The sequence below is a fragment of the Lissotriton helveticus genome, chromosome 7 (genome assembly GCF_964261635.1).
Source record: "Lissotriton helveticus chromosome 7, aLisHel1.1, whole genome shotgun sequence".
In the NCBI taxonomy this organism is placed as follows: Eukaryota; Metazoa; Chordata; class Amphibia; order Caudata; family Salamandridae; genus Lissotriton; species Lissotriton helveticus.
This window is the reverse complement of record NC_136068.1, coordinates 1025393539-1025420429: the sequence shown is the minus strand read 5'-3', so window position 1 is coordinate 1025420429 and position 26891 is coordinate 1025393539.

Here is a 26891-nt window from a genome sequence, read left to right as displayed (position 1 = left end):
GGTGACCCAGGCCTTTATGGCCTCCTTCATGTCTGAGCTCAAGACGGAGATAGGCTCCCTACGCTCCGAGGTGCACTCTTGCGTCAAGGAACTGCGGAAGGAGGTCACTGATCTGGGAGACAGGGTCGACGGGCTTGAGAAAATAGTAGATGCACGTACAGGGGACCAAGAACAGATGTGGCAAAGACTGGCGGCGCTGGATTAACAGAACATAGAGCTACAGGTCAAGCAGGAGGCCCTTGAAAACAGAAGCCGCCGGAACAACCTTCGCATTCGGGGTGTTCCACTCGAAGAAGAGGGAAAAGACATCATGACCTATGTAGCGCAACTCCTTCACGAGGTCTGGGGGGATGAGGACACCTCTCCGCCAACCTTGGACCGTGCCCATCGAGTCTCCGGGGCCGCGGGAAGACCAGGCCTACTCCCAGACATTCTGACACGAGTGCACTTCTTTACTGAGAAGGAGGCCATCTTGAAAGCGGCGAGGGACAAGCCAGATCTTAGCTACGACGGCCACAAGATCCAAATCTTCCAGGACCTGGCGCCCAACACCTTGCGCAGAAGGAGGGCTTTCAGACCGGTGACGGAGAAGTTACGGGCCCTTAACATCTCTTACCAATGGGGCCACTCCTTCGCCCTTATCTTCCACTGGGAGGATAAACGCAGGGTCATACGGTCCTACCGAGAAGCGGCGCAACTGCTCAAGTTGCCGGAATCGCTGGCGCACAGCCCCTCTCGGCCGCGGCATCAGGAGAGAGTCCCGGCCCGTCCGGCATGGACCACAGTACAGCATCAACGCCGCTCCCCTCCGATGGATGAGAGGTCTGCCTTGCAGGCCAAGCAGGACATCATAGCGTACATCCGATCCCTTGAGGGCGAGCGCGAGGGACCGACGTCGCACCCACCCACCCTGTGAATTAGCGATCAACGGGGAATAATGCCTCTACGGCTCTGCCACTGTGGGCATCGTCACTGACCATCTGGGTCTGATAGCGATGACCAGACGTTTCTTACAACCCTGCAGAGACGACACACCTCTACATCATATGCAAGATGGGGTACTGGGCTCTGAGCTATCCCGATACATGACATCTGGCACCGCTGTAGGGAACGAAACTGATCCTCTTCCCATGCAACCATCCAGTGTCCTCTGCTACTTACAAGCATTCCTCCCCAACGACTCTGCCACACTGTGGAACACATCAGACAGTCCTTTCCCGTACGGTTCCCGATACCAACCCCCAAAAATAAAACCCACAGGGACCCCAAACCGAATACTTTGCATGGGCCACTCCTTGTGGTCATCATATGGACGCAACTACATTCTTCTGGAATATGCGGATGCATGACACCCCCCCTGCTCCAGGTCGGGTGGCAGGGGTACTGGGGCTCTATGGTTGCTAACTACTGAGTGTGCTGTAGGTACCCCCCCATACTGTCCCTTAGGGAGTGCCATCTCTGAGTGCGTCTGAACCCTTGGGTAGAGGATGCCCGGTGATCGGGACAGTAAACTATGGCCCTGTTGGCCTTTGTTGACCTTTTCTGTTGAAAGGCCTGCTCGGCCGCCTATGGAACTTCTCTCAGCTTCCTCCCTCTATATCTCCTCTCTGGCTTTCTCTCTTCTTTCTCCACTTTTCTTCGTGTGCGACGGGGTGGGGATCGGGTGGCTGCAATCCCCTGGGCGGGATGGGTGGGGGTGCTGCCCTTACATCCTTTCTCTCCAGAGTGGCGGGAGTGGGGAGCGTGTGCGAACCTTGATTGCTGCGCGCAATGGCTGTGAACATCCCATGGCCTCTAAAGGTCTTGACGCTCAGCTTCGGCTTTTACGCACCAACAAGACAGAGCACTGCCTGCCTGCACTGAAGCAGAGGTACTACGAGGGAGGAGATAAGGTGGGGCGACTGCTGGGGGGAGGCTGAGGGCACGGCCCACATTACTAATATCCAGCTCCCTGATGGGACCAGGGCTGTCTTGGAGAAGGCTAAACGAGACGCCTTTCTGGGCTACTACACCACCCTGTATGGGAGGGAACCCACCTCGGCGGATCCACTAGCGGCTGTCCTCAACAACTACGAGGGCACCCCACTGCCTCCGGTGTGCGTGGCGGAACTAGAGGGCTCTATAACTGCGGAGGAGGTCACGGCGGCAGTTAGAGATCTCCCTCTGGGGAAAACACTAGGGCCGGATGGCCTGCCCCTGTCTTTCTATCACACATTCGAGGCCCAGCTTCGGCCCTATCTCTTGAGGCTGTTCAACTCTTTTACCGATGACGAAGGACCGTCCCCCGACATGGGCATGGCGGAGATTGCGCTGATCCCGAAACCCGGGAAGGACCCCACGATGTGTGCATCCTACCGCCCTATTGCTCTTTTGAACACGGATCTTAAAATCTATACCAAACTCCTCGCCAAACGCATAGATCCTTATATGCCGGGGCTCGTGGACCCCGACCAGACTGGATTCACCCATGACCGACAGGGAGCGGATAATGTCCGTAGGCTTGCACACCTCGTGGGGAAGGTTCACCACTGGAAAATCCCGGCCTGCCTTCTATCACTGGACGCGGAGAAGGCGTTCGACCGGGTGGACTGGACCTTCCTTAGGGCGATACTCGTCAAATTTGGTCTGGGCACACAGATGATTACAAGGATCATGGCCCCATATATAAGGCCCCAGACCAGGATTCGGGTCAATGGCCGCCTGACACCGCCGCTAGCTATTCACAGGGGCACGAGGCATGGGTGCCCCCTCTCACCCCTGTTGTTCGCTCTTGCAGTAGAACCCCTTGCGGAGATTGTACGCCGAGAACCGGACATTCACGGGGTCGTTCATGGTGGGCGGGATAACAAGGTGGCATTATTTGCAGATGACCTGATCCTTTCCCTTACGCGTCCGCAGGAGTCTCTTCCGGCCCTACATAGGGTGCTCTGCCTCTATGAAGAGGCCTCCGGCCTTAAGATCAACCATGACAAGTCTTGGGCCCTCAACCTCACCATCCCGGCAGAGGAGTTGCCCTCTTTGAGAAAGGCCGCGCCTTACCAGTGGGCTGAACGCCATATTCGATATCTGGGCCTCCTTTTGACCCCCTCTCTGGACGCATGGTCATCGGTAAACTGGCGGGAATGCAGAAAAGTGGTCCTAGAAGACCTGCGCAGATGGAAGCCTCTGATGTTGTCGTGGTTGGGTAGGCTCAATGCTGTTAAGATGTCGATCCTTCCCAAAATCCTGTATGTGTTTCAATGTCTCCCCACCCTGATCCCGCTTCACTGCATACGGAGTCTACAACGCGAACTCACGTCCTTCATATGGGGAGGGAAACGGTCTCGCTTTTCACAGAAGATCCTCATGGTGCCACGGGACAGGGGGGGCTTAGCTTGCCCCGACCTAGTGCACTACTACTGGGCCTCCCATCTCCGCTTTGTGGTGGAGTAGGAAGTGCGAGAGAGCGAGAAAGGTTGTTTACATATGGACTGGGCAGTAACGGGGCGCACCATTTGGGGCCTGCCGTGGCTCCATCGGACAGCCCGCTCTAAGAGCGCTTTATGGCGGTGCCCACGAAGACGGTCTTAGACATTTGGGATAGTATCGCCGTATCCAGGGGGCTTACCATGTTCCCGTCCCAGCATACTCCCATCGCGGGGAACCCACACTTTCTGCCGGCTTATCAGTCCAGAGCATTTGATAAATGGACACAAGGGGACTGCAGAGTGATCTGCGACCTCTATGAAGCGGGCACACTCAAAACCTTTGACCACTGTCGGGAAGAATACCGAGTACCACCGGAGGCAAAGCTGCAGTATGCTCAACTGCGCCATTGGGTCTCTGACGGGGAAATGAACAAGGCAGCCACATGGATTTTACCCCTTTTGAAAAGCTGGCGCGCTCCCTTGGGGGATTAAAAAGGCTGGTCTCCCAGATCTACCACATCCTGCAACACCCGCCGACTGTCCCCACCCACCCGTATCAGCGTCAGTGGCAATTAGCGGTTGGTGCGGACATTCCATCTTCGCAGTGGGACAGACTGTGGGGAGATATCCCCAAGGAATGCCGGAGCATCCCGCAGAGGGAAAATGCATACAAACTCCTGACCCAGTGGTACTACACGCCCTTGCGGCTGCACAAGATGTTCCCCATGGCTTTCCCGCTGTGCTGGAGGTGTCGTTCTGCATCTGGAGATTTTGTCTACATATGGTGGGCGTGCCCGATCCTAACTGTCTTTTGGAAGGACGTTCTCAGCCACATTAGGGGGGTGTTGGGGTTTTCCCTGCCTGAAGCCGTGAGCACTATTCTACTTGGTATCAAACCCTCTACTCTCAAGGCACTCACCCGCAGCGATTGGATTTTGACGCTCCAAATGCTAGGGGCGGCCAAACAACTTATAGCCCTATACTGGAAAAGATCTGAAGCTCCACCCATAGCAGCCTGGTTTATACGACTTTGGCACGTTCTAGCGATGGAACTCCTCACTGCGCGACTGCAAGCGCTTTAGGGCGGTCTGGAAGCCCCTAATTCACTATCTCTGCTCAATAGAACATGCGCTCCACATGCCAACCAAGCTTAGAGCCCTGCGCCTTTTTGATGACGCTGTTGCCCCTGCAGACCCCACCAGACTACTCCCTTAGACAACCTGTATGCCATGGAAGCTGCCTGGGTGGCCCCCTCCTTGCTAGCCCCCCCATGACGCATGTGTACCCCGCCCTCACGAAGATCTTTCTATCTCTCCTTTCTTCTACTTTCCCTCTACTTTCTTCCTTTCTCTACTCCATCTTTGGACTCTTCATGTGTTTGTAGCGCCCCGTTGGGCCGTCCATGAGTATTGGACCAGTTCTCAGTTACATCACTCCCAATGGCCTTGTGATCTGTGTTATCTATGCATCACGTTGCTACGACAGCTTGTGTTATGCCACGCGGCCGGCCCCACTGGGATTGTAGGCAAGGCGCTGTGTTCAGTTGTTTTCTATGTGCAGCATTTATGACTCGAATACTGCTTTCCTTAGCGGCTGGCCCCGCTTTGGGGTTGTAGGCTTAACGCTGTGTCTGTGAGACCCTACCATGGGTGTTATTCTTTATAATAAAACAGACTTGGAATAAAAAAAAAAGATAAAATTAGAATTCACATTCAATAGGAATAAGAAACAAGCATTTACAATGCAATGGTCTCGGCATTATTAAAGGTAGAGCTATTGGCATTGCTCATGACTTATTATTTTTTTTTTTAATCATAAATAAATGGCATTGTCATTTACATTGCCAATAGCTTAATCGTTAAATAAATGGCATTGTCATTTACAGGGCAGTGTCCTATTCGTGCAGGGGAGTCTGGGCCCTGTAGTCCGGCCATATGGTGAGTCCCGCCGGGTCCCTTCTCACACAGAGCCACCCACACATAGAGCCACCTACAAACAAACCTAAAAACAGCTAGGTGGCAACCCATCAGGGACTCAATTTTCCTGTCCTGGGTATTCTTTTAATATTCTGGGAGCTGTAGTCTTGGTTTGTTTCAAGCGATCCAATTGGGCGCTGTAGTCTTGGGTTGTTTCAAGTGATCCAATTGGGCCAATAAGCCTGAAAACAATTATTTGTAAATGGAAAACACATACATGCCAACATTTGGAAGTGAGGAGGGAGATTTTAAAAAATAAATCGGGGGGAATTAATGGTTCCATTGGTGTACACTGAAATGTGGGTAATTTCAAGCAATAGAAAACTAGAATAAAGCGACCTTTGGCTTTAAAAATAGAGATTTCCCCGCGTGAATCGGGTGTGTTGGCATGTATGACCTATAACTGGACCACTATGCTCTCGAAATATATGGAGTCATCTGGCACCCTAAAGAGGTGAAACTCAAAACTGTGGCATTTGGTGCCTTGCTGTAAAAATCAACATTCCAAATCCGCTTTTTCGTGCACAACGGCGAGCTGCGACGCAACATGTGAGGTAAAATAGCACATTATTTCTTCATCAGATTTCGCTGCGTGGTTGCTCCGTTGCACTAACCAGACATTCTAGCCATGGCCCACGCTTTTCGATGCTCCTCGCAGACATTCTGCCCATCACATCTCGCTGGTCCTCCTCTGGTACATTGTATCGCTGCTCCCGCTATGCCGACAGGTGGCGTGCTTGCCCGGTGTTGTATCTCGCTTCACCTCGCTTCACCCCCCCCTCTCCGAGACGCCCCCCCAAAGCCGCTGTTACCTGTAAGAAGCATCCATCCAAATGCCACATTCTTCATTGAATTGGGCACCCAACATCGTATTAGCACCCTTACACCCTTGTGCCGCTGGCGGTAACCTGCTGGTGATGAACTGAACCTTGCCCAATACGGATCTTAACTCCTGAAGACTGGTTTCGTAAGTTGATATTACCTGTCTGTATGCTGAATGTTTTCTTCCTCCCATAGGTAAACATTGCAAAGACTGAAACTTGCACAAGGTGTCTACTTTTGATTTTGAAAAGTATTTTTATTGCTGAACGTATTTACCCGATACAAAGTTCTGTGGTTCTACAAAATAAATACAACCAAGTATTTTTATTAATTGTTCTCGGATTTATTCATTGTGTGTATGCGCCTCATTTATTGCCACTGTGTGTTCAACACACGCTTAGCACTGCCCTTTGATGAACCTAACTGCTCACCCACACTACCACAAAAAAGAGAACATTAGTATTATCTACTTTAGTCTCAGTAAAGCCTTTAAGGATCTACTGGACTCTGCACACTATACCTCAGTTTGGCATAGCACATAGAAAGCCATCTTCCTACACTACTCTACATATATTATGAGCAACAGGCCTTGCAAACACCTGCACTGTCACCTTAGACCTAAAAGTTGTATGGTAAATGTGTTGATAGATTTACGACAATGTCAGCCAAGTGTGTGAGAACCGGAAGTCACATTTTTAAGCACAATAGGAGTTTTGAAAGAGTGGTTGCTATTTTGTACTGTGTGAATGTTGTAACAAGAGGCAGAACGAGACTAAGAGAAATGCCAATTTATACATAGCTAGTTCAGGATGTAGTATATAAAATTGGAGCAGTGTTGCCAGTTTTATATCAATCCCAGACATGGCCCGAGCATCCCTTTGGAATCGCTCATCTTCATTTATTTAGAAAAAAGAATAAACTCAACGTTAACTTTGAAGATGAAAACGAATTTCCCATTCATCACTGTGGCACACTGTTAGTTTATTAACTAACTGTAATACACTGCCGCAAAGAGACCCACAGAATTTGTAATATCGCCAGTCATTCTTTGTATTTTAAGCAATATCACAATGCACTCTAGCGGGTGCAGTTTCACTATTAACATTGTTGGCATAGGCTCAAAAATGTCAGCACCCATTAAACAGTCGTGATCACGACAGTACTCCAGCAAATTACAAGGACAGTACAAATACAACCAAGTATTTTTATTAATTGTTCTCGGATTTATTCATTGTGTGTATGCGCCTCATTTATTGCCACTGTGTGTTCAACACACGCTTAGCACTGCCCTTTGATGAACCTAACTGCTCACCCACACTACCACAAAAAAGAGAACATTAGTATTATCTACTTTAGTCTCAGTAAAGCCTTTAAGGATCTACTGGACTCTGCACACTATACCTCAGTTTGGCATAGTACATAGAAAGCCATCTTCCTACACTACTCTACATATATTATGAGCAACAGGCCTTGCAAACACCTGCACTGTCACCTTAGACCTAAAAGTTGTATGGTAAATGTGTTGATAGATTTACGACAATGTCAGCCAAGTGTGTGAGAACCGGAAGTCACATTTTTAAGCACAATAGGAGTTTTGAAAGAGTGGTTGCTATTTTGTACTGTGTGAATGTTGTAACAAGAGGCAGAACGAGACTAAGAGAAATGCCAATTTATACATAGCTAGTTCAGGATGTAGTATATAAAATTGGAGCAGTGTTGCCAGTTTTATATCAATCCCAGACATGGCCCGAGCATCCCTTTGGAATCGCTCATCTTCATTTATTTAGAAAAAAGAATAAACTCAACGTTAACTTTGAAGATGAAAACGAATTTCCCATTCATCACTGTGGCACACTGTTAGTTTATTAACTAACTGTAATACACTGCCGCAAAGAGACCCACAGAATTTGTAATATCGCCAGTCATTCTTTGTATTTTAAGCAATATCACAATGCACTCTAGCGGGTGCAGTTTCACTATTAACATTGTTGGCATAGGCTCAAAAATGTCAGCACCCATTAAACAGTCGTGATCACGACAGTACTCCAGCAAATTACAAGGACAGTACAGGTACGATGGTTACGTACAGAGAGAAGAAATGGTCCGCTGCCACTGGCTCTATGATGGCAAAGGACGAGCAAACACAGTTAAAGGACCCTTTACCAAGGGGCAACACCTCAGCCTTCAAGCCTGGTTGGGGGGCTGCGCAAGGAGTGTCGCCGAGGCAACCTCTGCAGAAGGCAGCCGTTCATCCAGTGTGCAACACCACACAGAAGGCCTAAAGACCAACCGGTGAAGGCCTGGACCCACACCCTCTCTATTCGCATGACAGGTTCCCAGGGGCACGCACAAAAGCTACGCAAATCGGCGCTCTGGACAGCGACACCACTGACAGAGCGCTGAGGCCAGTGCCAGTCCCTTCCCACCTCCCGGGTCACAGACACAAAAGACTAAGACACTATGTACTTCACCTGACAGAAGCGCTGGCAGTACTCGCTTTCCGATTTCTCTGCAGGCTCCTCGCTCCGCCGCAACGCCTCTTCTAGCGCTCTCAGCCGCTCACCGAGCCCCAGCGGCGTAGAGCACAACTTGGCGCGCGGGGGCGAAGGCGGTTTAGAATGGCCTGAGACTGGCACAAGACCCGCCCCCGACAGAAAAGACTGCTGAGTCACGTGTTATGCTCCAAAGGGTGGTTTTGCCTTTCTCCTTTACCTTAGGTTGTTGTGAGCCTCCATGCTCCGATTCTGGTTACTGGAGCAAACCACGGCCACTCGGAGAGGTGAGGCAGGCATTCTAATGTCCGGAGCTTGGGGCCTCGGTGACCTAAAACCTCCGGGAGGACACAACGGGAACGAGGACACGGACAGCAGTAGGTGGCTGGAACAAAGACACGGACAGCGGGAGGGGGCAGGATACAACGGGAACGAGGACACGGACAGCAGGAGGGGGCGGGAACAAAGACACGAACAGTGGGAGGGGGCGGGAACGAGGACAGCGGGAGCGGGCGACCTCATCTTAACGAGCAGCAAAATGGCGGCTGCAAAGCTCCGAACATTTCGGATTCGGGGGCGTGTTTTTGGCGTTCTGAGTGACGGGTGTTGTCACAGGTCGAAAGAACGCAAAAAAACACGCCCCCGAATCCGAAAGAGATGGGGCTTGAAAGGAGTGACGCCCCTATGATAGGCAAGGGATGCAGCTTGCTTTTCATGTGGAATTATCAAAAATGATTGGTTTTATTAAACTTTTTTTTTAATAATTATGAAAAATTATTTAAAAAATAAGTGCTTTTATATTCGTTTTTTAATATTTATAAAGCTAAATACTCATACTGTGACCTCCTAGTATTCAAATTAAATATAAGTTGTGTTGTACCGCATAATGAGGACATTTGCATGTGAACTATCACTCTGCGCAGGCGTAAGAAACTCATTTTTATAAAGGTATATATAATTATTTTCAATTTCTAACTCCTGGGCTATGTAATGAACATTCTGATAATGAAAATTATAGAATATTCAATTTCAAGTGCCCCAAATATCAATGTCGAAATTGGGTAAAATGCACTATTTAAACAGCATTTTTTCAATTTAGAGTAGCTTTTAAAGTGCCTTAGGCTTCAGTAAATGCATACATTTAGGTATAAAACAAATAGCTGATCTTTATATTGCTGCCAAAGTATACTGCACACTGCTTATAAATGAAAATATGTATAAACAAGCATTGAAAATGCAATAGGTCTCGCAATAGAAGAGTTTGACATTTTTCGTTTTGCAAATGGATGAGTGGCGTTGCGTGGCTGAGTGGCGTTGCGTGGCTGAGTGGCGTTGCGTGGCTGAGTGGCGTTGCTTGGCTGAGTGGCGTTGCGTGGCTGAGTGGCGTTGCGTGGCTGAGTGGCGTTGCGTGGCTGAGTGGCGTTGCGTGGCTGAGTGGCGTTGCGTGGCTGAGTGGCGTTGCGTGGGTGAGTGGCGTTGCGTGGGTGAGTGGCGTTGCGTGGGTGAGTGGCGTTGCGTGGGTGAGTGGCGTTGCGTGGGTGAGTGGCGTTGCGTGGGTGAGTGGCGTTGCGTGGCTGAGTGGCGTTGCGTGGCTGAGTGGCGTTGCGTGGCTGAGTGGCGTTGCGTGGCTGAGTGGCGTTGCGTGGCTGAGTGGCGTTGCGTGGCTGAGTGGCGTTGCGTGGCTGAGTGGCGTTGCGTGGCTGAGTGGCGTTGCGTGGCTGAGTGGCGTTGCGTGGCTGAGTGGCGTTGCGTGGCTGAGTGGCGTTGCGTGGGTGAGTGGCGTTGCGTGGGTGAGTGGCGTTGCGTGGGTGAGTGGCGTTGCGTGGGTGAGTGGCGTTGCGTGGGTGAGTGGCGTTGCGTGGGTGAGTGGCGTTGCGTGGGTGAGTGGCGTTGCGTGGGTGAGTGGCGTTGCGTGGGTGAGTGGCGTTGCGTGGGTGAGTGGCGTTGCGTGGGTGAGTGGCGTTGCGTGGGTGAGTGGCGTTGCGTGGGTGAGTGGCGTTGCGTGGGTGAGTGGCGTTGCGTGGGTGAGTGGCGTTGCGTGGCAATGTTTTTAGAGTACAGGGGTTTTATTGAAGGCTTCATATTTGAAACAATTTCTTTCAATAAATGTCCATCAAAATAAAATTCTAATGCTAAAAAATAAATAACTTTTTTAATTTTGAATGATCTTTCTCGTATGTTTACATGACAAGTGTTCCCCGATTTACGCGCAACATCTTTGTATGGCTCAGCTCTTGTTATGGTTCTTTTAACAAGCCAGACCCCATGCTGATACAATAAAAGCGGAAGATATATAAAACAAAGGTCCTTTGCCACAGAGTACCCTATTTAACCGCCTCAGCAAAAATTAGACCAAGGAAGATCGCATTAATATGGTCCGCTACTGTAACACTGAGCGCATGTGTTTATACACATCAGTTTGTTTTATATTACACATGACGATTCATAGAAAAATATAAAAAATAAATGCCTTATACTATCAATGGTTTTATATATTTTAATGATAAGCAGCTCTAATCGACATTAAGATATAGGTAAACAACATCACTTGTGCTTGCAAAAGCTACATATAATATACAACTGTTTGTAATACACGCCCGATGTGTATACTAGCAAATGAAGGTAACCTAAAATTCAAGTGTGATTTTAATGTAGACAGCAGACTAAACAGAGGCCATACAAAGTGTTTGAAGTACGCACTCGCTTTGCATGTAAGTAGAAGGAGATGGCAGAAAAACAAATAGTGTGAATTGAATGGCGCCAGCAAACTAAAGAGAGACTAGACAGCCTGTTTGTGACGGGCGCTTGCTTCGCATGTAAGTCGAGGGAGATAACAGTGGAAGGAAGGATATAATGTAACAGAACACACAAAAGAGAGGACAAATAAAAAGTGTTTATAATGCGCACGCGGTTTGCACCTAAGAAAACGAAGAAATCAGCAAAATAAATAGTGTGAACTGAATATTTCACCCCCGTGATCGATGTGCTAGCGGGGGCTTGTGGTGGAGAGTGGGGAGAGAAGCTGAAGTTTCAGTAAGCGGGGTTGGGTTCAAATTTGGATGAGTGAGGGACGTGGGGAGGATCGCATGGCTCGGGAGGAGGCTAAAGGGGGATGGGTGCAGGGGGATTGTGTCCCGGGCTGCGTGGTTCAATGGAAGTGAAGGAATGCGGGGGGGGGGGGTGGTAATCGGCGGGGCGCAGGAAGAACTGGGGGGGTGCTCGCATGAGTTGGGTAGTCGCATGCAAAAGCCTTTCATCCTTCTGAGTCCGTTTCGGTTGGGGTACAGTTAAAAGAAAAACAAGTCGGATGGGGTGGGGGGTGGGGGAGAAGGAGAGTGAGCAGCTTGAGGCGCTATTGATGAGTTGTAAATGGTGGCGCCGTCGATAAGAAAGACTGTACTCGTGGCTGTGCCAAGTGGGCAAAAACTCATCAGACTGAACCTTCCACTTGTGCGGTACGAACAAAGCAAGAGGCAAACTGTTGGCAGACCGAGGGCCATCGACAAGAAGGTGCATCCCTGCCGTGTAAAGTAGCTGTAAAAAACACGCAGCATATGTCGGCCGGAGCTAAAAAGAAAAGAAAGGTCTAATATTGCAATGCTGGTCAGCGCATTTAGCGTCACGAAGCCTCGAGTAATGTGATAAAACTTATGTTGCACATAAATCAACATGATGTAAATACAAACAAGTGAAAGCGGGATGTAATTAGGGGGGAGGAGAAGTCTGGGCAGGCAGGATGACTCAGGGGAGGGGGCTGAGCGGGGCAGAGCGGCATGTGGGTGTGAAGAAGCCGGGCCTTTGAAGTGAAGCTAAGCTTCACTTCAAAGGTGTCGGAGGAATGCGGGCGGCTGTGCACGCGCTTTTAAGCTCAATGCACATGCGCATTGAGCTTAAAAGTCACGGGCACTGCAAGGAATCGCCACGATTCCTTGCTTCTTAGTTAAAGCTTGTATAAGCCGCAATAGGCTCGCAAGCTCGATGCGCATGCGCATCGACAGGCGAGACCTAAAAAACAGCAGAAGTTATTAAACTGACAAACAGAGGAATGGGTCAGTTTTCTGCTTTAACGGTGACTTTGAACTAGGGAAAGCTGCATTCTCACACACAATAGGACAGCTGGGAAGAGTTACATGTCAGCTCTATATTTAGAAGCATGGCATGCCTCCCAGAGCAAGGTCTGCGTTGCCATTTTGACCTCTGCAATTTTTTGAAAGAGGACAGGGGAAAAGGAGAAGTTTTACCTTTTTTTGGGCAAAAAACAAGCACTTTATGCACTCATGTGATAGACAATGATATAATGGTATATGTGAACTTTGATTAACAGATAAGCTTTGCCATATTTATACAGCACTAATGCTTAAAAGGTGAGGCAATGAAATGTGTACATTTGCAAAAAGGATTGGGGTTTGGGTATTCACTGTTTTTTTAGTTCTCTCAAAAGTGCTATGTACCTCCTATAACTTTGTTTATGGCCAGTTGCTACAAATAGGGGTTGATGGTGTTGACAGAAGTGAAACCTGTTTCAGATTTCCTACTGTCAAAATGGGGGAAGGAGGCTAGCTCCTCTACAAATAAAGGCTAGGTAATATGTATGTTGCTCTCTCAATTGTTTAGCCTGTCTTAGCTGTCTGTGAAATAGCAATGCATAACTTCTTAGAAAATAAATGTTTGTGTGTTTTTCATTTTTGTGCATTTTTTAGGTCTCGTGACCTATCAATGCGCATGCGCATTGAGCGGAGCGAGACTATAGGGCTTTAAACAGAGTTTAACTAACTGTGGCGATTTGGTGCTGTGCCCGTGCGCTTTTAGGTCAATGCGCAAGCGCATTGACCTAAAATGCGCGTGCACATCATCAAATCGCCATCTGTTCCCTCAGCCGCACTCCTCCCACACCTTTGAAGTGAAGCTTTGCTTCACTTCAAAGGCCCCTGCTGCTTCACACCCTCATGCCGCTCTCCCCGCTCCGCCCCCTCCCGCCGTGTCGCATTTCTCCTCCCCCACTTTCACTTTGACGGCCGCAGGCCGTCTCTCGTGTTTCTCCTTTTTTTTTTGTTGTTGATTCTGGTTTTTATTTTTTCTCGCATTTCTTCGGCATTTGTTTAAATCTGCCATTTATCGCATTTCTCCTCCCCCACTTTCACTTTGACGGCCGCAGGCCGTCTCTCGTGTTTCTCCTTTTTTTTTTTTGTTGATTCTGGTTTTTATTTTTTCTCGCATTTCTTCGGCATTTGTTTAAATCTGCCATTTATCCTATCCTTTGTCCTATCCTTCGTTCTCGTGTTACTCTTTCCCTTTGTTGCTTTCTTCCTTGTTTTGTTAATTTTGCGCTTTTGTAATGTTATGTTTTACTGTCGCGCTACATTGGTAATAACGTTTCGCTTTTGTGTCTGCTACAGGGTGTCCCACAGCAGAGCTACCCCTCGATGAACACAGAGCCCAGTGTATTGTGCAGTAGGTAGCAGAGCAAGGCCTCTACCTACTCAGAACAGATGTTTAGGCCTCAGATAGCTGAACTAGCCCTAACTAGCTAACTATGCCGACCATGACGTGTTCACCGTTCTTACATTGGGATTAAGATTGTAAGGTTTTAAACTCACGCAGTATCATGGTGGCGAGACCATCTGGGTAGTTATGTATGTACGTCCGAGCGCGCTCAGCATAGGGAGTGCATGTCATTTCAAAAACATCAGCTGTATTTTTATGCCCAGATTTAGCTAATATTAACTTTGTTCAGGCTCACCCCAACACACTTGTATTGGATTATGCTACTCATTGGAATTCTTAGGTGCTGATATTTACCTATTATATTTCTTTATTTTATGGTAGAGACCCTTGAAATAGGGTCATCCGACCCGGAATGCATTGGGTACAGGCATACGCAATTATTTGATATATTGATAGAATATTCAGTAACATCACTAGAGTAAACACAGAATTTTGATCAGCAAAAGTAAGACAAACGAAGAGTGTGAATAAATAACAGTGAAACCTAATAGACGTGTGAAAAGAGTTTCATTTAAAATGTGCGTTTGTGGTTTTGAAAAGGAAACCATTTGGTTTGTATGTTCAATGCATCCAGGGCAGCAAGTGGGGATCCGCTACCAGCCCATAGGGTCGTAATATCTTTAATACCTGACCCTGCTTGATACAGGGTGATGTCCACATGGGGGAGTGTCGTCAAAACCTCTTTGTTCTTATTTCTTGCTCCGTGGGTGATCCTTTTTTGTCTGATTAAGTGGCTCCATTCTGTTCAAGTGGTCTTCAGCGCCTTCTCTCATAGCTCCCCACAGTGCTACTTGCGAGGATGATGATGATATCCTAAAGGAGTGAAATGGGGGCGTGACTGCTGATACTCTGCCGCGTCTCCTTCTATTTTAATCAATGTTTATTATTTTGTTATAAATGGCTGTGCCCACTTACTCTCCCCACCTTTAACCTACTTCTCGTCCCTCTGCTTGTAACTATGCACTCTCTACCCTCAGTTATGGGGTCTAGCCCCCCCCCCCTATCCGTTCCATCTTTTCTCTCTCGCTCTGTCCTTTCTCCCCTTTTCTTTCCCGCTCTCTCCAGTGTCCACCTCCTGGGCCTGTCCACTCCCCCCCCCCCCTTTGAACCCGCGTCCACCCCTCTGTCTCCTCTCGTGTTCACCCCTCCTCTCTCCCATCTCCGCTCCGTCTGTCTGTCTGCTTCTCTCTCATCCTCTTCCTCCCGGTCTCTCCACTTCCCTCCCCATCTCTCCTCACCGCCCTCCCCCCACCCATCCCCGCCAGCTCTTTCTTCCTCCACGAATAGAAAGATATTCCCAGCTAAAAATACCGGAATAGAAAAAATGAGGGAAATACTCAAAATAACTCTATAGATAGGGAAGAAAATTAAAATGACATTACGAGATTCTTTAGAAATAGTGCGAAGGCTGCAGCTCCCACCAGGGCGCATTCGCTCTCTCTGTCTCTCCTTTCTCTCTCTCCATCTCTCTCCCCCCCCCTCTCTCTCTCTCCCCTCTCTCTCTCTCTCCTTTCTCTCTCTCTCTCTCTCCTTTCTCTCTCTCTCTCCACTCTCTCTCTCTCTCCTTTCTCTCTCTCTCTCTCTCTCCTTTCTCTCTCTCTCTCTCTCTCTCTCTCTCCACTCCCTCTCTCTCTCCTTTCTCTCTCTCTCTCCACTCTCTCTCTCTCTCCATCTCTCTCTCCCCCCCTCTCTCTCTCTCCTCTCTCTCTCTCTCTCTCTCTCTCTCCATCTCTTCCCCCTCTCTCTATCTCCCTCTCTCTCGCTCTATCTTTCTCTTTCCCCCCTCTCTCTCCCTCTCTCCTCTCTCTTGCCTTTCTCTCCCCTCTCTCCTTTCTCTCTCTCTCCTTCTCTTTCTCTTTCCCCCTCTCTCTCTCTCCCTCTCTCTCGCTCTAACTCTTTCTCTTTCCCCCCCTCTCTCTCCCTCCCCCTTTTTCTCCCTCCCCCTTTCTTTCTCTCTCTCTCTTTCTGTCTTTCTTTCTTTCTATGTGGCAGAGTTGACTTGTTTATGCAGCAAAGAAAGAAAAATTATGCTATAATTATGTGGCACCTCTTTTAGTTTACAATCAGTGTAAAACAGCAGATCTCATTTCATGTGCCTCACTCGGCGGTGGTTTAAACTTCAGCGAGTGGGGCCCCGCCCAAGACTACGTGCAATAAAGCCTTGCACAGCTGCCAACAGGTTTGCAAAGCGGAATCCTCAAACAGCAACACCAGCAGATTGAGTCTGAACCCTACTGAAAGGGCTGGGCGGGACGGAGGCCTGCGAGGGACAGCATACCCCGTCCCTGCAGTCACAGTCGCAAAATGCTCTTTTATTTTATGGATTTCAGCCTCTGCCCCTGGGAGTGAAGTGAAGCGCATTTGGGGGTCCCCTGCATGCTTCCCCCTGTCCCCACACCCTCACATTAAAAAATGCAAGTGGACCACTTTGTGAATGGTCACCCCCAGTTTTGGTGGGGGGGAACCAACACCCATTAAAGATTTTCGAATCAGTAGGGACGCCCAGTTTATGCCGCCTTTCCCTATCAATCCATATTATGTGTCAAAGAACGCATTGTGAGTCACAAAGACATTTATTTACGTCTTGTAATGAACCTTACGTACATTGCGATTTAGGGCTGTGTCTCTATAAAGCCTGTAATTTTCCAAATTACAGATTTTACGACTGCAAAACTCTTATGTGCATCAGGCCGTGCGTTTTTTGTTTCCTGCTCAGGACAAAGATCTTTCCACTGGGGGAGGTTTATTCATCTTGGGCAACATTGTCGCTTCTTTATATGCCGGACTACAGCAATAAACGACTGGTTAACATTCCTAAAGTGTCTGGGTGCAGCACTTTTAATAACTGTCAATTAAATAACGGAATTATGGATTGGGTGATGACTGACGGAAATAAACTTTTCATAGAAAATGCTGAAAGTCACATTTTCCCACTGGGCTGGGTATAGCTCATCGCTTTATTGGCTTGCTGTCTGCAAGATAGCACAGCGAGTTGAATACTCCCTGCTGGCAAATATAGTGATCTGAAAGTCGCCATTTGAAATCCTGGCAATGCCGACCGAGCCTGTCATCCTTCTGAGGTTGGTAAAGTGAGTGGTAAAAGCAACATCTGTTATTTTACAATGCTTATTTTATTGATAAATTATTAAGGTGCTTTCAAACACCAGGTCTCGTATGAAACGCTCTCTCTATATGTGCAAGCATTATAGACATACATGTTTATTACTGCAGGTTCCTAAGTAATGCGGCGCAGTTTTACATATGGGTGTGTGGGTCTCTATAGGTGGCACAGGCTGATGGCTGCTATGGCGACATCTCTCTTTTCCCTCGCGTCGTCACTGTCACTGCCGTCTCTCTTACCTTCTCCCTACCCCCTCTCTCTCTCTGTACCCTTTCTTTTTATGGCCCCTCTAAACGCTCTGCTATGTTGTCTCCATCCCTCAACTCTCTCACAGCATCACTCAGCTCAACCACAGCATCATTCAGCGCAACCACAGCATCACTCAGCATCACCACAGCATCACTGGTTCAAATATGTTCTCTCAATGTTTCAAGCTTTATTACAAATGTCAAAAAAGATGTTAATATTTCACTTCTGTTCTTGGATTTTCGTCACAATAAAATACACTGAACATAATCTTCACTAAAGTTATTTACAAACGTGTAAGCTATTGCCATTATAAATGACAATCACTTTTATTTAAGTATTAATTATTTTAAAAAGTTAAAAGCCATTGTTATTTGTAATATCAATACATCTAAGTCACGTAAATACAAAACATGTTGCATTACAAATGCTATAGGTGTCACATTTGCGAAAGTTATAACTATTGGCATTGTAAATGACAAAGCTATTAAATTAGCTATTTTAAAAAACAACACATAAATAAAAAAAATGTCATTTATAAGACCAATAGCTCAAACTTTCCTAATGCGAGACCTATTGCATTTCCAATGCTTGTTATGAATTGTTCCTGCTGTTCCTGTGTGTCAGAAGCGACACAGTAAGTTGTATTGACAGACGATCACCACTTTGGTGACATGCTGTCAGAGGGGGGTGAGGAAAGTAAGGAAATTGAATATTAATTTTAAGCCTAACAAATTAAGCAGGCCAGAATATTTGTTTTGGGCTACATTTTGGGCTACAGGTTCCCTGTCCATAAAGTGCATGACATAGTGTTCTGCGTCACCGCTCATTTACATATGCTATTGTAATTTGTCTATGCTTTCTGTGCATGGTATACAGCAATTATATCTGGCGGCTTGGCATGTGTGTTTTTTTATACATGTTTTTGTTTTTATGCTTTTACTTTTAATACTATTACAATATCCCCTGTGTTGTGAGGGGATGGTCATGATGATGCCCATCGCTACGCAACAGTTGGTTGGACTTGTTCTGGTTACTAAATTTCACAGATATGATATTTTATGCTGTGAACATGACAGACAACACTTCACCAGTGCATGTCTATTTGACTATAATGGTATTGAAGAAAAAACCAAACAAAAAAAAAAAAAAAGAGTTATACAGGATTAAAAGTGTGTCACCTGCAGTTAGTCACGTTACTGCCCCTTCCTTTAAGGAACGAGCAGCCTAGATTGATTTTCCTTGATTGGACCCTAAGGATGAACTATAAATCTGTGGCTCTTGCTAAGGTGACCGAACGTTTCTCATGATATTGCACTAGTTAATACTGTTCTGCTTCCTAGGCAGTGTATGGCTTTGTTCCTCAAAGGGAACCAAGTTTCATTTCCCCCGGGGAAGAAACTGGAACATTAGCTGAAATTACAGTATATGGTGTAGCGGCCGGCGGTAGAGTTAAAATCTGTGTACTACTTTGACTTCTGTGTATTGCCCGTACTCTTGGTGTTGTGTCACATGCCTGACTATAACCCAAGTTATTTCTTGTTCGTCCTATAGATTTTTCTCTCGTCCCCTCTCCCCTAATCGATGTCGCATTGTGCCTAGTTATTGGGGATTTTAGCTGTGTCCTAGTCCCATTTCCCTTTCACGTATTCCTTTCACCAGTCAGCCCTTTTATAATTGTTGGTGTATTGTTCAAGTTCACACTCCCAGACTGCAGTGATGTACTAGGGACCCCTATATTATATATTATTCCCTTTTGTATGACTAGAATGGTTTTCAAGAATTTTTTCTTGCCCACTTCGATGTTTTCCAGTCTGATTGTCAGGGTAGTGATGGACTGGTTAACTGACTCAATAAGATCTTTTACTATAGAAGACAAGTTTTCCCCCTTAATAGGGGATACTTTACGTTTATTTTTTGAACATGACATATTTTCAGTGCCTATTCTAGTTTGGTTGTTATCCTTTTATTCCTGTTGTTTTGATTTTCAGTGGGATCAGATGTGTTTTAATCGTGGAAATACCAGAACTCTCTAGTCCTTGTCTTTCATTTCCACATTTGATCATTAGCCTGTGTATTGCATAGTGCACCTGATGCACAATTATTAAAGGGAGGTATCCACATGTCCCTGATAATCTGTATCATGCGTTTCCCCTTTTGAGGTGTTCTAGATAAGGAATGTAGGAACACACAGATGTAGCAATTCAAAAGATGTTGACCCCATTAGACAATGCCATTATGTGTGAGGACATACATTCAGATAGAATTCCCATGTAGCTATCTACCCTTAGATGGCAGAGGATAATGCTCTCCCATTGAAGTTAATGAGGCTAATGAAGAGTACCAAATTGAAGAGACTAGAAGCACTGCCTTTGCCTTTGTATCCTATGAGAGTGACAGTGTATTCTAGACCAGAGTAGTCCCATGGCGTCTGGCCACTCCCTCGAAGACAACAGGCCACCTGCTTGCAGTCATATTGTTAAATACAATGAATTGTTTTTGCGCTAATTTGAAGGAAACTAACAACTGTGTCACATTTCCTACATCACTAGGTTCTGCAGGATCTTCCAGAGTAAAAGGAAGAGTCATTATACCCTGCAGAACGATTATAAAGATGAGTCCTAACTCACATCAGTGACAGCTACAGATGAGGGGCGGACGTCTTGCAGTCCCAGCACCCAGAAAGTAGCAAGACTGGACAGCGATCGCCAGCGCCTCATCAATGGCATCTCCAAAGCATTGTGCTTGCTCCATCAGACGGCGTTGGACAACAGAGAAGAAGAAGGAGAAGGTGCCCTGCTTGTTGCAGAACAAGAGTTTCAGCGCAAAAGAACGAAAGAGAATGATCCCTGTTGTTGACAGCAGGGCTGGTTTGATGCTTCAGTTTTCTACCTGTCATGTGCTGGTAACCTCTGACAGCGCGCGGTCCCTTGACCCCCTTGGCCTAAGTTTTGGCCACTCCCTCCTTTTCTTTGCCCCAACAGAAGGGCAGTGCACCGGAGGATCCAAGATTGGCAAGAGGCATTACATTTGTAGTACCCATGTTGAAAGGAAAATTAGAATGAAAGAGCAGCCTGAGCGCCCTCTGACACTGAATAACGAGTGTTGGAGCCTGAGAGTATTGCTGAACCTGAAACTCTGTTGCTCTTTCGTGATTAAACAGTACTTGGGTCTGCATGATATGATCAGCGCCCACGACCAACGAAGAGCACGATATCTGAGGTACCTGCCGCAGAGGAGAGACACTGGTACCCTGCCTTGAGACATTGAGACTTTCGAGTGAGCTGTGAGTGTTTGCCAGAAGGGCACTCCAACAGATACTAAGAAGCACTATTTTCATGGAAAGGTCTAGATCGAGAGGCCCAACGCGGAAGAAGACAATGGATGGACGAGAGAAGCCTACCAAAGAGGCTTAGAACGGACTTTGGGCACAGTTGCACAAGCGATTCCAGTGCAATTGTATAAAGTGAATGTTAGATAAGTTCCCATTTGACTGAATTGCCATGGAAAAGGAAGTGGCTCCGCCTCTAGCATCCAAAAATGGTCCACCAGAAGTGAATTTGTGTGACTGTTCTGCTGGCATTGTTTTAAAGTAGTGCTCTGTTTAGTAGAGCAGCATCAAGTCCGTACTCTGCCTAATGATTCTCCTAGTACCTCTTGCACTGACCTTCTTCTGCTGTCTTTGCCTTCATTGTGGCCCCCCATTTTGCGGCCTATGTGCAAATGCTATCAAACCAGTCCCCGTGAATGCCCACGTCAAAAACAACAAGATAATGACTGAACGTGAGACACAGCTATTGATGAACATTGTATTTGACTGAAAATGGTTTGGCTATGGCAAAAGGAGGGACTGTGGAAAGTGGGTCTGCTATCTTGCCATTCACTCCACCATTTTGTGCTTAATTCCACCAGGTTGTGCTTTAACCTTCATGAGTGACTTTCTCTCTGTGTTACGAACACGCTGGAGCTCTACTTTTTGACCTGTTGCATTCCAGCACGGACACTCTGTTCATGCTCTGGCCTGCCACTAACTGTCCAGCCCATGCTGAACCAGTCGGACATGAAGTTTCTCAGATGTTTATCATCCTCACCCTGCACAGTACGCCCTGCAGGCGTCCTTCAACAGGCCTAATCAGACTTATCTCTGTTTGCTGTGTAGTCATACCTCTCACCTTTGCCCTGCTGTAGTCCAAATGAAAAATATTTACGGACTCAATTGTAATAAACATGCCTTTTGCCTACACCCTACAGGGTCCTCGCCGTTACCTGTGCTTATCAGATTAACCTTTGTTTGACATGTAATCATGCTATGCCCTGCAGTGCCATCTAAATCAGATTAACCTCTGTGAACTATGTAATTTTAATGTTTTGCCCATATCCTGCTAAAACCCCAAAGGCTACTCACCTGCTGACCCTCCAGATTTTCCATTTGTTTAGGAATGTAATTGGTACAACTCCCTTACATGCCTGGGGCAGGAAAAAGAGTATATAAGTCGTGAAGTAAGACCATTCTAACAGACTGCCTCATTCAGTTGCTAAGGCTTCTGTGTGACTTAGTCTCCCTCATGTGACGTTAATAAAGATGTTACTTTTATATTTCAGCTGTTGTGCCAATTTCTTCTTTGTTGGTTTAAAAGGACCAAGTATCAGTGGGACCCCTGAGAAGTTTTCTATTTTCTAAATGTTAATAACATTTCCGTGTGTTCTAAATAACACATTTCCGTGTGTTCAGAAAGTGTTGGCAGCAGAGGACGCCCAGGGAGTGGTCGATAATGGAGTACAGTGAGTTCACATCCAGCGTGATCATGTGGTAGTCCTCTTCCCATACTAGATATGTGGTAGCTGTAGGTGCACAACCAATTTATTTGATAAAGCTGTATTGTGTGTACCGTGCCTCCTGAGAATCACTCACTGAACCCGAGTGATGCATATGAATTCTAGCTGCATCCCCATATCCATTGGGGTACGTCCCCAGGGCACTGGTATAGAATCCTCAAATGAGGTTGATGACGGTAAAAAATTACAATTTCATTGAATACAATACTCAATGGGTGAAAAAGGTCGTGTTAGGGTGGTGCCCGTGAAGAGCTGTGGGAAATTATCTTTCATACACCAGTAAGCTTATGTCAGGGCTCCAAGTAATTTACCTGATAACTTCTCGTATCTTGCACAGGAGCAGAGATGCTAGTACCCAAATCCCTAAAGACAATGCCAGCAGGTCTATTTCAGAACCTTCCTACATTATCCCCAGGGAAGGGGGAATTGGATAAAATAATAAACAGAGAAGAGACTGGTCCGGACTTGTTTCCTCAGACTACTTCTTTTGGTGCGGTCTGCATACCAGGAAACCTAGAAAATTAACACATCATTATACCCTACTCTCCTTATCACTAGCCTTACTATTTCTGCGGAGAAAAGGCGTTCACCCACCCTTATGTCTCTGGACCTGGCTTCTCTTCTTTAGCTGTTGTATGAGTGCTCTCTCTCTCTCTTCTAGTTAGTTGTCACTATATTGATTCAAGAAATAAATAATATATTATTGCCTTCCTATTGCTATACTATTGACCAATCTTATTATGTCTAAATTAATTAGCACTTACTTCACTGACTAGATGAGAGTTCCTTGTAAAGGGGGATCAGGTGGTTATTGTGGTTACTTGATATTGCTCTTGACTTATTCTTTCTTCCTTTCTTGTTTTACAGGAGTACCTCAACTACTGTCAAGATTAGGCTTGGTAAGTATGAATTCAATTCCTTATTTCTTATTATCTCAGTCTTTCTTGACATGCATATAACTGTCTTTCATTCTCCTTTTTCTTTCCAGAAATAACTATTTACAATGAATCCTCTCAGTAGTTAACTTTTGATACGAAATTCGATATATACATATTTCTTCTATTAGACCAAACATGCGTGTCCTTTTACTTAGCTTCGCATCCCCTTGGAACTTCTTCGAGTCTATCGTTTTCTCCTCAGCCGAGGGCAACGACTCTTAACTTCCTCTCAGGCGACGCCAGAGGCAACTTCCATTCTCTTCAGTTGAAGTCGGTAACTTGTTTCTACCTCAGACAAGTTGACTAGGACTAGGGACTTAGGGAGTTGAGTTACGCGCTTGAATTATTGCACCGTAACTCACTTTCCTCTATACTCGCGATAAAACGAGCGGAGTACTTCAACCGCTTTTAAACTAGGAAAAAAGGAATTTTTTAACCAGAGTCAGAAACGTAGGTCCTCTCTAGACTATGGCTCTGGTGAAGTGAGTAGTCTCCAACGCTCGCGCACTGCTCATAGCCTTCAGAAACTAGTAATGACAGAAAGACTAGAACTCCGACCTCAAATCATCGTGGCCACGGTGGCGGCCATCTTGTCTCTCCAGTTTCGGACCTTTTCTGTCCACGTAATGCAGACAGGGATAAATTGATCAGGTTGGGTCAAAACGGAGCCACATATCTGGGAATCTAATTTTCGAGTCCTGACAGTACCCCCCAACAAGGCAGGCCCCTTCCCTCTGGGTTTGTGAGGGAAACGTTGATGAAAGGAGCGAATCAGCCGGGGAGCATGAACATCTTCTGCTAATTCCCATGACCGTTCCTCTGGTCCATAACCTTTCCAGTCAATGAAGTAGTATAATTTTCCTCTGGATGTCTTAAAATGCAGAATTTCCTTTACTTCAAACTCAGCTCCTGTCTCGAACTGGATCGGCTTAGGGGGTGATTGAATTCTCAGATCTGAGGGTGCCTTTTTGAGCAAAGATACGTGAAAGACTGGGCGAATCTTCATCCTGGAGGGCAGTGTTAGTCGGTAGGTGACCTGATTGACTTGTTTCTCAACTGAGTAGGGGCCAATAAAGCGAGGTTGAAACTTTCGATTTCCTTTCAGTCTCAAATGTTTTGTACTCAACCATACTTTATCTCCAAGTGCCAATGGAGGTCCTGCTTGTCTCTTTCGATCTGCGTAAATCTTATATCTTTCCTTGGCAATTCTTAAATTATCTACCGCCTTCTGCTGAATCTGGTTCAAATGCGAAACTAATTCCTTGACCGCAGGAACAGCTACCTCCATTTGTCGAATAGTCGCATTTGGATGTCTGCCATAATTCAGGAAGAAGGGGGAGAACCCTGTCGAACTATTCTTGGCATTGTTATGGGCGAATTCCGCTGACCACAAATAGTCTGACCAGTTTGTTTCCTCCTTCAGGAGGAAGAGCCGAAGGTATTGTTCTAACTCCTGGTTCACTCTCTCAGTTTATCCATCAGTTTCCGGATGATAACTAGTGGAAAACCTGACTACAGTTCCTAATCCTTCCATAAAGGCCCTCCAGAAATGGGGCCCAAACTGGGAACCTCTATCTGAGATGACTACCTTGGGGATACCATGGATTCTAACTATCAGGGAACTGAAATGTCCTGCTAACTGCTTAGCAGAAGGAATCCCCCTTCAAGCTGTGAAATGGGCCATCTTAGAAAATGCATCCACCACCACTAAGATTGTATCAAAACCCTGGCTTGAAGGTAAATCAGTAATGAGATCTAGTGTAACTGTGTGCCAAGGGTAGGGGGGTTTAGGCAAGGGTTGTAACAATCCTTTAGGTGCTTGTCGGTCCGACTTTCCCTGCGCACAGATTTCACAGGCCTTAACATAACTCTCAATATCCGCCGACATCCGAGGCCACCAGTAGTGTCTCTTAATTAACTCTTCAGTCTTGTTCTCTCCCTTGTGACCAGCTAACTTGTCATCGTGACACTCACGCATCACTTGTTGCTGAAGTTCGGCCGTTGGCACATACAAGGCATCAACGTGGTATGGCATTTGGTGAATGATAGTTCTATTTGAATCTTCTTTTACCCAGTCCTGCATAGCCTCTGGACTCATGTTCTCTGCAATGGCCTTTTGCAAATTGATTGAGACGATTGCTCCAATAAACCTTGTTTCTGGAATGATCGGTTGAATGTCTGTGACTGTTCTCTGGGATTCTGTGCCTAATCTTGAGAGTGCATCTGCCTTTCCATTTTGCGCTCCAGGGCGGAAGGTAATCACAAAGTCATAATCCGCAAAATACAAGGACCATCTAAGTTGTCTTGGTGTAAGCGTTCTGGCGGATTTTAAAAATTTTAGGTTTCGATGGTCAGTAAACACCGTTACTTGATGCTGGGTTCCCATCAGGTAGTGTCGCCACTCCTTAAAGGCATCCTTAATGGCCAGTAACTCCTTTTCTGTAATGGTATAGTTGATCTCAGCCTGGGTCAGTTTCCTGGACCGATAAGCTACTGGGTGTAGCTGACCCGTGGTCTTGTGACGCTGAGACAGAATCCCTCCTAAAGCTTGATCCGATGTATCGGTCTCCACGTAGAATGTTTCTGACGGGTTGGCATGAAGCAGCACTGGTGCAGTAGTGAAATCTTTCTTCAAGGATTGGAAGGCCTCCTCCGACTCCTTTAACCACTCAAATTTAATCCCTTTCTTTAGCAATTTGGTGAGGGGAAGGATTTTTAGGAAAACTCACTAATGAATCTTCGGTAAAAATTGGCAAACCCGATGAAACTTTGGACTTCCTTTACGCTCGTCGGAGATTTCCAAGTTGTCACCGCCTCCACTTTTCGAGGATCCATCAAAATGCCAGATGGCGAAAGAACAAATCCCCAAAATTCTACCTGCGAAACATCAAAGGCGCATTTTTCCAGTTTTACGAACAATTTATTCTCTTGCAGTCTTCTCAAAACTCCTTTCACCTGCTCATGGTGTTTTGTCACATCAGGTGAATAAATCAAGATATCGTCGATGTACACGATGGCACACTGATCAATAAACTCCTTCAGGATATCATTAATAAAATGCTGGAATGCAGCTGGAGCATTACACAAACCATATGGCATTACTTGGTATTCAAATAGCCCGAATCTAGTCCGAAAGGCCGTCTTCCACTCGTCTCCTTCACGCATTCGAACTAGATGGTAAGCCCCTCTTAAATCTAACTTCGTGTAGATTTGGGCTCCTTTCACTTGGTCCAGTAAGACCGATATCAATGGCAAGGGGTATCTATTTTTCTTTGTTATCCTGTTAATGGCTCTATAATCGATACACATCCTCAATTCCCCTTCCTTCTTAGGCACGAAAAACCAGGGCGATGAGACGGGTGACTGCGATGGTCGGATGAAACCATTTGCTAGATATCTGTCCAGGTATTCCTTCAAGTGTTGATGTTCCTTCTCTGTCAATGCATAAACTCGACTGCATGGCAAGTTTGCTCCTGGCTCCAAATCTATCTTGCAGTCATAAACTCGATGCGGAGGTAAGTGTTCTGCTTCCACTTCGTTAAATACAT